The sequence below is a fragment of the Rhipicephalus microplus genome, chromosome 2 (genome assembly GCF_043290135.1).
Source record: "Rhipicephalus microplus isolate Deutch F79 chromosome 2, USDA_Rmic, whole genome shotgun sequence".
NCBI classification, from domain to species: Eukaryota; Metazoa; Arthropoda; class Arachnida; order Ixodida; family Ixodidae; genus Rhipicephalus; species Rhipicephalus microplus.
In genome coordinates this window covers 72,299,524-72,314,496 of record NC_134701.1, presented here as the reverse complement: position 1 = coordinate 72,314,496, position 14,973 = coordinate 72,299,524, and the positions used below count along the sequence as shown (strand labels likewise).

Here is a 14,973-nt window from a genome sequence, read left to right as displayed (position 1 = left end):
TATGATTTTTGCACCGGTCATATACTTTTGTCATTATTTGACGTCACTTAACAACAAATCTGGTATATGTGGAGCTAGAAAAACAACCGCGAGTGCATTATGAAGGGCCCAATATACTCCAAAGTAGCGGACACGCTCGCGCGCACGCTGGCGAAACGCGTTAGCAAAACGCGAGCACTCTATCATCTCACGGCAGGCACGACCGGCGCGTCCAGCGTCCATCGGTGCTGCCCGACAGCAACCAGAGTGAAGATAGCGCCGATTCGTTACCCAGACAACACTGCGTCTTCCTTTTTTCGTGACGGAGGGACGCCGGACGCGGTCAAAACGGGCATGACTTAAAGCGACGCCGCGTGGCGCGCACCTGCGAGTATATCGTTGGACCGGCACCTAGCGTCGCAACGCCGGCGTGGTGCGTCGAAATGAACACCGGCGAGCACGCGTACCACGTCACGTCGATATGTATTGGGGCCTTGACTATGGCATGTAGTCTCTTTCTCACATGACACACATCTCATGAATATCACGTTCACACCAGTCAGATACCTTCGTCATGCCTTGACGTCACGCCTGCCCGCAGTGGTCTAGTGGCTAAAGTACTCGGCTGCTGACCCGCAGGTCGCGGGATTGAATTCCGGCTGCAGCGGCTGCGTTTCTGATGGAGACGGAAATGTTGTAGGCCCATGTGCTCAGATTTGGGTGCAGGTTAAAGATCCCCAGGTGGTCTAACTTTCCGGAGTCCTCCACTACAGCATCTCTCATGATCACATGGTGGTACATTGGGACATTAAACTACACATATCCATCAACTACATTGACGTCACGTAATGCCAAATTTCGGCATGTGTGAGGCTAACGAAACAGCGCGAGTGCACCATGAGTGTGGCATGTAGTCTTGTTGTTACATGGCACGCATTTCGTGATTATCATGTTCGTATGTGTCGTTTACCTATTTGCTCCATTCATGTCACGTATTACCAAGTTTGGTACATGTGAAGCGATCGAAATGACGGCGAGCGCATCATGAGCGTAGCATGTAGTCATGTTGTTACATAACACGCATTTCATGTTTATCACGTTTGCACCAGTATCATACCTTCGCCATCCATTCACGTCCCGTAATACCAAATTCGGTATAAGTAAAGCTAGCGAAACGGTAGCCAGCGCATCATTAGCGTGCGATGTTGTCATGTTGTTACATGACACGCATTTCAAGATTATCATGTTTGAACCAGTCTCATACAGTCGGCATCCATTCACGTACCGTAATAGAAAATTTGGTATATGAGCTAGCGAAACAGCTGCGAGCGCATCATGAGCTTGGCATGTAGTCATGTTGTTAAAAGACACGCATGTCATAATTTTCATGTTAGGGTCTGTCGCTTGTTTTCGCCATTCAATGATGTCATACCATACAAGTTTCGCAACGTGCTATGTAAATAAAACCACCGCAAGAGCTGCAGGATCATGAACTGTAAATTATCTCATTCATGACATCCATGCCATTATTTTCATGTTATGACTACACAAATATGTTCTTTATACAGTCATGTTATGCCATACCAAGTTTATTATTGATACCGTTATGGAAACGCCCAGGATAGCTTAACGTCGTAGGCGGCTGATAGATAGATAGATAGATAGATAGATTGATAGATAGATAGATTGATAGATAGATAGATAGATATATAGATAGATACATAGATAGATAGATAGATAGATAGATAGATAGATAGATAGATATATATATAGATAGATAGATAGATAGATAGATAGATACGCTCAATGTCGCTGAAGTTCTCTAAGAAATGCTTCGTATTAAAAAAATGTCAGCGTCTCAGTAGGAATCAAACCCCAACCTTCTGCGTCGCAAGCAAGTATACTACCGCAAAACCATGCCATGCTGTTTTTTTGTTTAATAAAGTATTTGCGTAATGAAGACAAAATGAAGCAAACAAAAGTACAATCTCATTGCGACAATAAGCTCCTAAGCATTGCCAATTAACACTCAAGGCTAACACAGCTTGAATTCGTTGCATCGAGAGTTCTTTACATCGTGTTATACAAGCAATACAGGGGTGAGGCAAAACACATGATCAAGAAGGAGTACCAGTTTGTTCTAAAACTTAAACCATCATGAATGTCCTTGAGGTGAATAGTCATTTGAATGAAGTGTGCTTGATGAGGTAGTGGGTTCTGCATTGCGGTCCTGCACACGTGTTTTCTATAAGTTGTGCATACCTATGAGAAGAAACTATATCATACGGTACTCATCAAGCGGTGCTGGTAGAAGATAACGTATGGTGTGAGAAATAATGATGAAACGCTTTTTTCAAAGCTCGCTGAAGGACATCCCGAAGCTGAATGGCATCTTCACGGCTAACAAAACAATGTTTATTCGTGGCGGCACAATGCATAGACTTTAATTAATAGATGGAACAAAAGTACTTTTTCCTAATAACCATGCGCTTACCACCAATGTTTTAGAGTTGAGGTTAAAAAAATATTTTTGAATTCGATAGAATGTACATTTTTCGCACTCGTTTCAACAAGTTGGCGCTTGAAAGATCGAAGTACAATGAACAGTACAACGAAGGCGGGAGGAGCATACATAGTGGATCCTTATAGAGTACCTTTCGTGTAATATATACAGGTATTCTACAGAAAAGCTATAGGTCTCGCAACTGCTTTTCAAATGAACCGTAAAGTTTCTAAAGCGTTAATTAAGTATGAAGTGATGGCTATTCAATTTTAAAAACATTACTTATGTACTCCTAAGATACAGAGTCATGTTGGGTTAAGATAAACTGTAGTCAAGTGCTAAGCACTGAAACTGATGGACAGTGTATATCAACCAAAGAACAGCGTGTACACAGAGATTGGTAGTTTTATTTTGCGTGTGAAGACAAGTCAGTGCATCGCCATGAATTGAATGCCGACGAGTGGGCAAAACTATCGGACCTAAGCTCCATAATACATACGTTGAAGTCATCAACTTGTATAACGAAGGAACAGAGGAAGCAATGTACGCATGGATGGAAGAACAGGTGGGCACACGCATGGACGAACGAATGGACGCAAAGATGGACGGACTGACGGATGGAAAGATAGATGCAACAGGTAGAGATGGACGTACACATGTATGGGCAGACAGACAGCATGGGTTATCATGTACTTTGATGTCGTATAGCTGAGTACACACACAGTCGGTTATTTACACGCATGTCTTTCTTTTCTATGTTGCAGGTGTTCAGTTTCTGTTTCGGCTATTTTGGACTAGGTCTGCCCTATGGAGCTCCACTCATAAACGCCAGCATCGGCAGCGTTAACCCAGCAAACACATAGAATAAATAACATGGGCCCCGCAGGATTCGAACCCCAGATATGGCATGGCAATCAAGTACTTTACCACAGAGTCACTCCAGGACCCGATACTGCTTTTCAAGTATATAGACTCTAATCTTCGTGAAACTACAATTGTGGTTGTCGTGCTCGCTATCGAATCTTTTAAGCAGTACATAGGTGCTCCTATCATACAGCTGTCCTGTCGGGTTAACGAAAATCGCAATGAAGCGCCATCCACAGCAGTGCACTTATCTAGCAGTGTCTAGTGCCGCCATCCTCCATGGCACAAGCATTACATATCAGCTTACGGCTTCTGGTGTTGCTAATACCCACGTTGCTGTTGCGATTGTTACGCAACAGTAAACATGCGACTGTTTAACATATGTCTTGGCGTGCAGCAATAGTACATATCTTTACCGTCATATGATATTGTCTCGCTCAATAAAAAAAATTGCAACACAGCCACTTTCACTCCACATGTTTCGCGTCAAACCAAATAGCGCAACCTCCAACCTTTCGGTAAACAGCCGATCGCGCTAGCCAAATGCGCCACGGAGACAGTCGTGCTCCACTCCCACCACTGCCGAAACATTTCTCTATAGCGCGTGCGATCTGCCGATTTTTTTTTCGGAGCTTGCTCAGCAAGCTTCTTATGCTCGTGCTTTGTCCACCGGCTACCGGCGTGTACAACAGTGTTGACAGTGTACACTTCTCCGTTCGCCGCTCAAGGTCGCCGCTCCGATTGCCTCTCTGGGGATTCCAACAACGTGTACTAGATGGCACGCCGCCATCCAAGACGTGGGTTTTCGATGGCCCGTGCACTCGCCCCCTCGCGACAACGTTCACCTCGTCTTTGTCGCTTCGTAGGCACGACAGCACGTGACCAGTCCCAATGATAAGTGTTACGCACAGGCGCCGATGTCCTTTCAAGCCCACTTAATTTCTGGCTCTGAACCCCGTTGAAGTAGGCTTGATAGCTCCACGACTGCCATTTATGAGTGTTAGGCATTAGACTCATGGGAGTGGTCATTATGGCATAAAGCGGCAAGTGGTCAACGTGCCGGATGACGAGGCAACAACATGCACTGTGCGCTGTGGACCGTTCCCAACAATGCTTCCTTCTCAGTGCGCATCACGCACTGGCTCGATAACGATTGAGCCTTCCTACAGAAATGATGCTCGCCAAGAAACACCCCCTGCACCTCCGAGCTCCTGCGACATCATTCAATTTATAAAGATGGCGGTGATTTTTTTTATTATGCTTTGTTCTCCTACTTGAAATGTTTTTGTTTATTATCAGTGTTGACTTATGCTCATTAGTACATGTGACATAATCCTGCGCCTGCATTTTCCAGCATTTACAAAGGATACAGAAGTGAACTGTTCTTGAAGTTCTTCGTCCGCCACTGAATTATCTGGATGAATGAATCATTTTTCTTAGAAAATCATCTTTCATAGGTTTCACTTTTACTTAACTTTTTAAAGGTCCCATGTAGGGGCAATACATAAGGAGTGGGAGTAGAATGCATGAAACCTGACCATTCTGGATGAAAAACTAGCTCTTACAGCTTCAATGAAAACTTCTGGGTTGGTGATGGCGACGATTGCGTAGAAAAGGCCGTTCCAGTCTAGAATGGGGCATGGGGAAAATAAGACAAGAAGGTGACAGTGCGGGTTTGTGGGCGAGCTACGCTTAAGGAATTGCTCGTACGAAGACATACACGAGCTGGTGGTGAAAAGTAAGGGGTCTGATTGAGTGAGCTGTAGTACATTTTGTGTAGTAGAGATCGGCTGGCAATGCGATGATGATCGTAAAGGAAGGGCAGACCTGATTCCACTTTTAGTGAGGGTATGTTTACGTTGTATGATTATGATGAGTGAATAAACCTGATGACACGGTTCTGTGCCCTCTCTTGTGCATCTCTGAGGTAACAATGATGAGGGTTCCGGACTGCGGAAGCGGATTCATTTTTTATTAATTAAAGTCTTGTAGGCAATGAGTTTAACATGAGGAGGGGCGTTTGGTAGATGATGCCTAAGAAAGCCTAAAGTTTTTTAGAGGATGTGATGATGTTGGGCACATGCGGAAACCAGTTAACGTCGTTGTAGATAGTGACATTGAGATATTTATAAGTGCTAACTTGTTCAACACGACTGCTAGCTATTTCGTACGGATAGAAGAGAGGGCTACGTGAATGGTTGAAAGACATTGCTTTACAATTACTGGGGTTAAGAACCATTAGTCAGCAACAGCACCAGTTTAGGATAGCAGATACACTACTCCGCAGCTGAGTTTAATCGGAGATATTAGTTACTGATTGGCAAATGAAGCAATGGTCTGGGAACATGCGAATAGAGCAAGAAACAGCTAATAGCAGATCATTGTATATGAGGAACAATAGGGAACCTAGTTCAGAGCCATGGGGGACGCGGGAGGATACGGGAACAGGGCTCGAGGTCGTGTTATTGATGCACACACGCTGGAATCGGTTAGTAAGGAATTAATGGATTCACTGTATGACATCTGGATGCAACCCTAAATGAGACAGCTTTATTAGTAGGCGTCGATGAGGTACTTTCTTGAACACTCTGGCATAGTCGAGGAATATTGCATCTACCTGTGTGTTAGTATCTATAATTTTGTCTCGCAAGACGAGCTGCTGAGTCTCGCAAGACAGCCCCTTGCGAATACCATGCTGCGATGAATGAAAAAAACTGTTTGAAATGAGGAAGTCCATTATGTTAGTGTACTCGCTATGCTCCATAATTTTGCATGGTATACTGGCTATGGAGATGGGCCGGTAGTTTAATGGTGAAACTCTGTTACCAGATTTGTAAACAGAAACGACCTTGTTCACATTACATTCGTTTAATAGGGTGCTTGTAAAGAAAGACTGTGAGAAGAGCAAGGTTAAGAGTGCAGCAGAAATGTGTTTAGTGTTTTTCAACCGTTTAGTGGCGATATCATCAACACCTGCAGATGAAGAGACCTTCACTCTATCAATGATTGATGCTACGTCTTCGGCCAAACAGTTTGTAGTCAGCATTGTTGACGTGGTAGGAGTAGAACACTCAGACAGGGGGGGCATATGATTCAATTGTAAAAACGGATGAAAATGCTGCGTTGAATGCATTAGCAAACTCCGAATCACAAAGGATATCACCTTGATCATTGCATATGGGGATAGCGTCGTTGGGCTCAGGGTTAATGGTCTGCCAGAATTTACGGTGTTCATCTGCCATCATGCGGATAATGTCAGAGTGAAAGAAGGAATGTTTACGTTCACGAACTGCCCTGAGATACGCGCGTTCAGCTTTATAGTATTTATTCTACGAAGCTGCATTTGGTTTAAGCTTCGCAGAGCGAAGGAACCGCTTCCTATTCTCAAGCGTTTTGAGGGTTTTTGTGAACCATGGTTTATGGTGGTTAGAAGGCATAGTGACGTCAGGAATATACTTATCGGCTAAAACATTCATTTTGTCCGGATGTAATGACCAGTTTTGTTGCACAGAGTGATTTTCGAATGCCGACTCGTAGAACTGGCAAAATTAATGCAGTTCGTTGTTTATGGATAATTATGGCTAAGTAAAACCTTTATCTTAGAGGCGAATAGGTTTCGCGGATGAATGGCGCAAGGGCGGTTTGAGGGAAAATGTAGCATGAATTACCTTATGGTTGCCTAATTTTTTAAGAAAACAAATTTATGGCATGTAATTGAGGTGCGTAGTTAGGATAAGATCAAGAGTGTTAGCGCAATCTTGCATGACACGAGTTCAGCAGTGTACACTAGTCATTATATCGTGTTGCATTGCCTCGCGTTAAGATTTCGTGATGATCGTGATCTAGCTAACCTGTGCTGTTTTTGCCTTTCATTTTCATTTTATTATTTCTTATTTTTGAAAAAAAGTTTGCAGTAAAATGATTCAAGCCATAGTTTGTAGTGGAAGAATAACTCTAATAAATGCTAAAGGTGCAATAGATTTATTCATTTCGTATAATTTTCAGCTAGACACTTCCGGTGAAGCAGCAAGTATTATTGGCCCAACTGTTTTTCTACAAGATGATACATGATGGGAACACTTTACAGTTTCTTACGGCACATTGTATTCAGGAAATCATACACCCCCATGCTTTTGGGGAAACACCGGGCATCTTACAGTCTCACTGCTTTGATTCCAATAAAATATACAAACAACGTTTTTTATCAGCTCTCGAGATGTGACATTCGAAGCGTTATTCCGCATGCACATAAAATTACTGAACACTTGCCTATAAATGTTGATGTTCGTGTTTTACAAAACGAGTTGAACAGATGATTTTCGGAAGACACGGATAAAGATGCCTAATCATCAATAACGCAGTGAAACAGAAAGTAGTTAACATTGATAGAAAACTCATGAATTGAAGTTTTATGAATGCTTGCTTATCTGCGTGATGAGATTGAAATTAGATGAAAATGCACAATGCAGCGAAAGAGCGTAATTTACCAGATTTGCTACCTAACGACATGTATTATCGCCAGGATTTGAGTGAAAGTGTAGTTTGATGGAGAGAAACTGGTCAGTGCAACATTAAACATGCTACGTTACGAAAGAAGACTTTCCGCAATGATGAGTTTTGCTACATGTATGTTCAAGCGCTGTGGTAAAATATTGCATTGGTACAAATGGTAACACAATTTTACCTGTCGTCTTGGTGACGTGCTAAAGATACATGACTACACAGAAGTAGAGCTGAAATGACGCCTTGCATTCGGAAAATTAAATGTAGTGGCGCGTGGAAGAGCCCTTGAATGTACAGCTTCTGCGCGCATAACTCAAAACGCATGTGCAACAACTACCTAACTAAGGAACGCACATATATCAAGCATGTATCACGCATGGAGTTTTCTACAACATTTTGTACAGGTAATTGTGACGCGGTGATCATTCTGCCAACGTTTGCACGATTGTTGGAGCATGAATTAGCCTAGTCTTTCTTGTTGCAGCTTTAAACACGCTTGTGATTTTGTTTTAACAGCCACGACGTCTAAGCCGTCTCTATAAACTTTCGCATGCATAACATACACTGTTGAAAGAAACTTTAAAAAGCAGGACGTTTGCGTCTCAGAAAGCTTGAGCAAATTCCACTACCGACCACTATTCCAACAAATTAGAAGAAATAGGGGGGCTGCAAACACCAACAAGGGTTTCCAGACAACCTCAACGAACAATGGAGACAAGCTTTTTTAAACCATAAGAATTGACGCACCAATAATTACCACGGCGGCACGTTCCAGACTCATCAATCTAGACAGTTTCAGTGCCACGCACACCGAGCGAATAGTAGGGAATGGCAAAGAGAATCGTGTCATTGAGAGTACTCCGAAACATTGAAAGCCGTACAGAAGTAACTACATGCCCAAAGATCTGTTGATTAGGCAAACGCTTGGTTTCAGCGCTAATTTCTGTCAATGAAGTTGAAACGTTCATGTGCTGTGAGTGTTTGTGCTTTACCTCGAACCTTCCTGCATAGAAACAACCTACAAAGAACCTAGCTGGAGCTTAGCAATAAGCCACAAGCAACCTGGGAACCATCTAGCGTCGTTTAGCTGAGGCCTGAACCGCATCAGACATCAGAATCATCCTGCTTTTCTGTTTTACGCATGCGGCCCTCACTTCAATGTTGCGTTGTTGATTTTTATTCCATCGCGGAAAAGGCTTATTGAGAACTTGAGGGAGCACACATAAAATTGTCATCGCAAATGGGTCAAGCTGGTAAAGTAGGACTGCTGAACATCGGGTTGCGACAGTGAAGCAGCAGGCTCAGTGGAGCCCCAAGGAGTCAACAAAGGGAACCTTAAACAAACGCACAAACCACTTTTTTTTGAGAATAATGAATGCATTTGCTAGTAGCGCGTCTAGTGTCCTCCTTTTCTTGTGTGCCGCGTATGTTGCGCCCCCTGCGGGTATTGTGGGTCCATATAGTACCCATAACTGTCAAGCTGGCTGAGACGCGCTGCTGTGGAGCCTGCATTTTTCTCTACTGCACTATTCTGAAGCTTTTTGCTGATATGTGCCACAGCGGTCTTTCTTTCACGCAAAAATTTTAGATCACTCTGGAAATAAGAGCAAAAAAGGAGCAAATACGTGCATATTATCGCCTGCCTAAGGTAGAAAATTGGAAAATTGCAGCAAAAGCAGTGGCTTCTGTGGTTGCGCGACATAGTTTTTTGCAGTTACGGCAGCTTCTCTTCAAAATCAAAATAGTAATAACGACCCAAAGAAGAGACATTATGAAAAAAAAAAACACAACAGAATGATCTAACTAAACAAAAATTAGGGTAATAAAAAGCTTAGGCATGCTTGCGAGTGATTCTGATTGCCCTGCAGAGCTTTAAGTACGTCGTAGAATGGGCAAACTCGGGAAATACCTGGCTCAGCCGATTTGGGAAACGCGACGCTTGTGGCTTTGTTTTGTACTTGCAACATTCGAAATCTACTGAATGCGTTAAATCATGCAACCACGCTCACTCACCTTGCTTGCAGCAGTAAGCCTTCCTTCCTATGCCTACTTTTCACAAGTTTTCGTCCTTTTTTTGTCTCCTAAACTTAGATGCTCTTGCAGCTGCACGGGCCTTCGCAGTGAAACGCCGTTCGCTGCTGAACGTGTTGAAAGTAAGTTGTCCAGTTACGATGAGAATCAGAGACGTGTACACATTTAGTATTTGCTACTACAGAGCAAATTTCGAAATTGGACTGCTCTTCATTTCTTCAGGCTTATGCACAGTGAAACGAAGCTTGACAGTGCTGATATAGAAAGTCTGCTGTCTCGCAATAATAAAGGAGACGGATGTATACTCAATACTTGGTGATTAGCAAAAAAGACTGTTTTGTTTTTAAATTGCACCATCATTCATCTTTTGACAGCCGAGCTTTTCGAAAATCGTATCTTTATTGAGAACACTAGGAGGCGCTACGGTCGCCAACGGGGGCAAACGCATGTCACATCGGCTCCGTTCATTTGTGAATGTTTCCGGAGGTTTTTCGAACTCTACCCTAAAAAGTGGCACATCATCGGACAGATAAAGTCATCGTGAACCCACGGATACAAGCTTTTTGGGTGAGGGTGAGCTTCACGAGCTTTAAGGCTCGGTAACTGCAAGAACTATACGAGTGAGAGTCTAGGCCTAGTGGTGGTTGGGCCTGGCGCATACCGCGTTGAACTCGAAGACTGAAAGAACAGCCGAGATGAAGGTAGACGAGGCAGGGACAGGGGAAGCCACGGACCACAGAACTGAACAAACAAGAAGTGTTTCCACGAGTGAAGACGAAGACGCTGACAGCGTTGCAGATGGCTGGATTGAAGTTACACGAAAAAAAAGAGGACGCGCGAGTCAAACCAAGGTGGTGAGACAAGAAGACGACCGTTCACCAAGCCCGATGCGCCAATGCCACCGAAGCATTGTCAGCAAGGTTCTACGAGCAAGCAAGATGCCCAGACCTCCCAGGGACGATATCAAGGTAATTGTTCGACCGAGGGACGGGCTGAATATAAGAAGCACGTGCGGCGCGAGTCTTGATAAGGCGATACGAAACGGAGCAGGAGTGGGTGACGACGAGATGATCACGATCTGCCCCAACCACACGCAAAACATTGTGGTGATAAGCACACTGGAGAAAAGCACAGCGACAAAAATCGCCAAGATGAAGGTTTTGACTATCAACGAAAAGAGGTACGAAACGAACGCAGATGCTTCGGCGCCTGAGAATATGTCAAAAGAAATCATACGCAATGTACCTCTTAAATATAATGAAGATCAGCTTGTGGAAGCACTGGTGAACACAAGAAACCACTTTCTAACGTATGCGAAGAGACTCGGCAGTACAACCAACGTGATAGTGCTCTATGAAGGAAACCGAAATTATTCGTGGGGTTTACTTCAACAGCGTTATGATAAGAGTATCTCTATACCGGAAACAGATAGACTTCTGCAAGAAATTTGGCAGCCTCGGCCACAGACTTGACGTGTGCCCAATACCAGATATCAAACTGTGCCCAATTTGTGGAATAAAGAACCCCATCAATGAAGACGGGTGTACGCCCCAGTGCCGAATATGTGGTGAGGCGCACCCCATGGCTGACCGGATGTGCAAGGCCAAATACGAGGTGCAACACATAGTGAAGCAGGGAAGATCGAAGGCCAGGTTCAGAGACTTTCAAGAGCGAACCCCGTCACCATCGGATAGCAATGCTGGTGCGGTGGAAGGAGGCCACCCTAGTCACCCGAGTTCCAGAATCCGCTCGCAACAGGTCATGGGTCGTTCAACTAGATCCGGACCCCCTTCGCCGGTAAAAAGACGGAGCAAAAGTCGTAGTACGAGCAGAAGTCGGAGTCAGAGCAGAAGCCGCAGCGAGAACCGACACCACCCCCAACAAGATATAGGAGGGGCCACACCTGGCGGGAAACAGAAAGGGCCGCGCAAAATCCCCTGGCGTGACATAGTCACGGGAACAAAGGCGGACTCCGCACAGGGGCACCCTCTTTCCGGCCGCTCGTGGGCAGCCGCCGACCCCGGCCTGGCGGTGAGGATGGAGAACATGAAGAAAGAGAACAGGGAGCTTAGACAAGAGTTGGCCAAGGCCAGAAAACAGAATGAAAAATCAACGCGGAAAATTGAGAAACTACAACAGACACTGAACGAAATCCTCAAGCGAATGGGAGGACACCACGCAGAGACCCCATTCTCTGGCGCCTCCTCGTCCCATAAAGCAGCCGATGAACGCGACACAACTTCAGCAGTAGGAGACGGGGACACGGACATTTGCTGTGGAGATGAATATGAAGCGCCGGTGTCGGTGGGCTTTAAGCGTAAAATCCCAAGCGATTCTTAACATTTTGAAGGCGCTGAAAATCACACGCAAGAATTGAAGCAGGCACGACCAGCAGGCCGAAAGATAGACGTGATCGAAGAAATCGTAGACAAACTAACAAACAAGACAGAGCGACTGTTTGAGACGCTCCTCATTCGGCTGAACGAGTCTGACGCCGAAAGGAACGCACAGTATGTTGCGGTCAATAACCAACCTGCGGCCGTGAATAAGCGCATCGAATATCTGGAACGCGGGACGTTGTTGTTGCAGCGACAGGGACAAGGCCACGACGAATTGGGAGGGGACGCATCGAACATTCTCAACAGAAGCAACAATGTCAACACCACCCACACTGAAAAAGGAGGGACGCACGGACAGTCGTGTTCCCCCAACGCCTTTGAATAGCAACCATGGCTGCGTCCCGCAAGTTTGTCGGCAGACGCACCGTCTGGCAATAAAATTGTAGGGGCTTCAAAAACAGAAAGGCTACAATGGAGAAATATATGAAAACTCTATCGATAAAGAGAGGGCGCGCTGGATGCCGAAGAGAGCGGACGCGCATCACGTCGGCTCCGTCTTCCAAGAACTATTTGCCAGTGATTTTCGGTCATTCAGCCCATGAATTTTACAACAACGCGTGCGGAAAGTGACCAGAATTCCACTGACACCAAAATTCAAGGTGGGAAAACACTTTTTGCTGGATTTGAGAGGTTTTAAACCCACGCTCCTTTGGCCCGACGCTCACGAAAGCCGGCCACCCGACGAGACGCGCTGAGCGTCTCCTCTGACGCGGGCGCTTTCTTCGCCCAACAACGATGGAAGTCCAAGTGAACGGGGAGGATATCTCCCCCGAAGAGTTTCTGGAGGGCACGGATTGGTGCACCATCGGATCTAAGACCAAAGTTAACTGCGCAAACGCGCCGAGCAACACCCAGAACGGAGTCCCCTCTGCACCGGCGAGGGAGCGGAATTCAACCGACAGCGTTCGCGTCGTCAACTGCGTAACATCAAGCAGCAAGTCATTAGAAAGAGCACAATGCCACTACTCCCACGGAGCGATTTCAAGATCGTGATACGACCACGAGGAGGCTTCGACGTGGCCACCACTGGAACCGTGCGCCTCGCATCGGCGTTTTACCGCGTGGCCAACGTACCAGCTCATGAAGCAGGGGAGGACATGGTGTGTTCCAACAACCATCAAAACATCATCGTCGTGAGCACACCACATGCCTCTCACGCCGATAAGTACAGACAGCTTCAAGCCATCACCATCGGCGACCGCCACCACGAGGTTAGTGCGTACGAGACGGCCCCCGACAACACGGCGAAGGGAATAATAAAGGGCATCCCGTTGGAAGAAGACGCCAAGTCCATTCATACCAGCATCGTTCACGCACGTAACCCTTACGCCCTGGCAGCCAAACGGCTTAGTAACACCACGACCGTCGTAGTGGCGTTTTAAGGATTGCGAGTGCCCACTTACGTCAAATATGGCCGCGCTCTCCTTCGCTGCACCTTGTATCGCATGCAAATCGACATGTGTCACTGCTGCGGGAGACTTGGTCACCGCATAGACGTGTGCCCAAAGCCCAAGGACAAAGTGTGTCGTGGTTTAGACGCCCCTAACCCAGGCCCCAACCACCAGTGTTCCCCCTAGTGCAAGCTGTGCGGGGGCGCACACATGACGGCGGACCGCAACTGCCGTGCAAGGTACAAAACGCCTTACATCGTGACGAAGAGACAGCGGGAACGACGCAGGGCCAACGAGGAGGCAGAGGCCACTGCTACCAACTATTTCACCAGCAAGCCCCGCTCAAGATCCAGGACACCCAGTCGAAGCCACTCCCGATCTCGTAGCCGCACACCGGGACCGCGAAAGCAGCAGCAACGCCGAGCTCGCAGCCGAACACCTGGACGGACCCCAACGAGGACGCGAAGACAACTGATTCGGTGAGCTTTGCAGATGTGGTCAAAGGAAAAAGCGCAACAAACGCGGAGGCTGGCGGCAAAATACACACTAAGATAGAGGCGGAGATAGCTCAGTTAACACAGACGATACAAACTGTGCAAAAACAAATTGAATGCATGCAGGCACAGATTTACGCAAAGGACGAACTCATACAAATGCTCCAGTCTGCCGCTCACAGTGACACTGATCAACAGGCAATGCAGGAAACACAAGAAGAACTCGTAGAGGACGGTGAGGTCGAAGGCCCTGTTACTAAACGCGGGCCGGCTATCTCCCTTAAAAAGTCATTACGTTCCAAGCGTACGCGCGCAGCAGCAGACGACACCCGAGTGAAAGCACTCGAGGCTCGCGTGAGCAGTATCGAGGAAACTATCACCGCGACTATCACGCGTACGATTCAACAGAGTTTGGAGAGCATTTATCTCAGATTGTCTAGATTAGAAGCTGCCAACAGCGCGCTGGTGACGTCGCATAGCGAAGCGGCGCCACACTTGTAGTACCACATAACCATGGCAAGACACCCTTCGATACAAAAACATACAATATGGCAGTATAACTGCAGAAGTTACAAAAACAAACGAGCGCACCTACAACAATACATGAAAACGATCCCCCAACGCCCAGACGTCGTCATACTGCAGGAAACAAACGACCCCGCCAAACTTTCAGGGTACCAGTCTATACCAGGCAAGGAGGAAAATCCAAATGTCACCACACTGGTCAAGCGAGAGCTCACGGCCATCGAACACGACACCCATGTCAAGGATATTGAAAATGTCCTCGTAGAGCTAATTCCACCGCGTAA

At 46.1% G+C, this 14,973-nt stretch overlaps 1 pseudogene; it reads right to left on the bottom strand.

The window, feature by feature from the left end:
• The window catches only part of LOC142789777 (uncharacterized), a 105,927-nt pseudogene extending 99,339 nt beyond the window's left edge, over window positions 1-6,588 (bottom strand).
• Window positions 6,589-14,973: the final 8,385 nt, after the last annotated feature.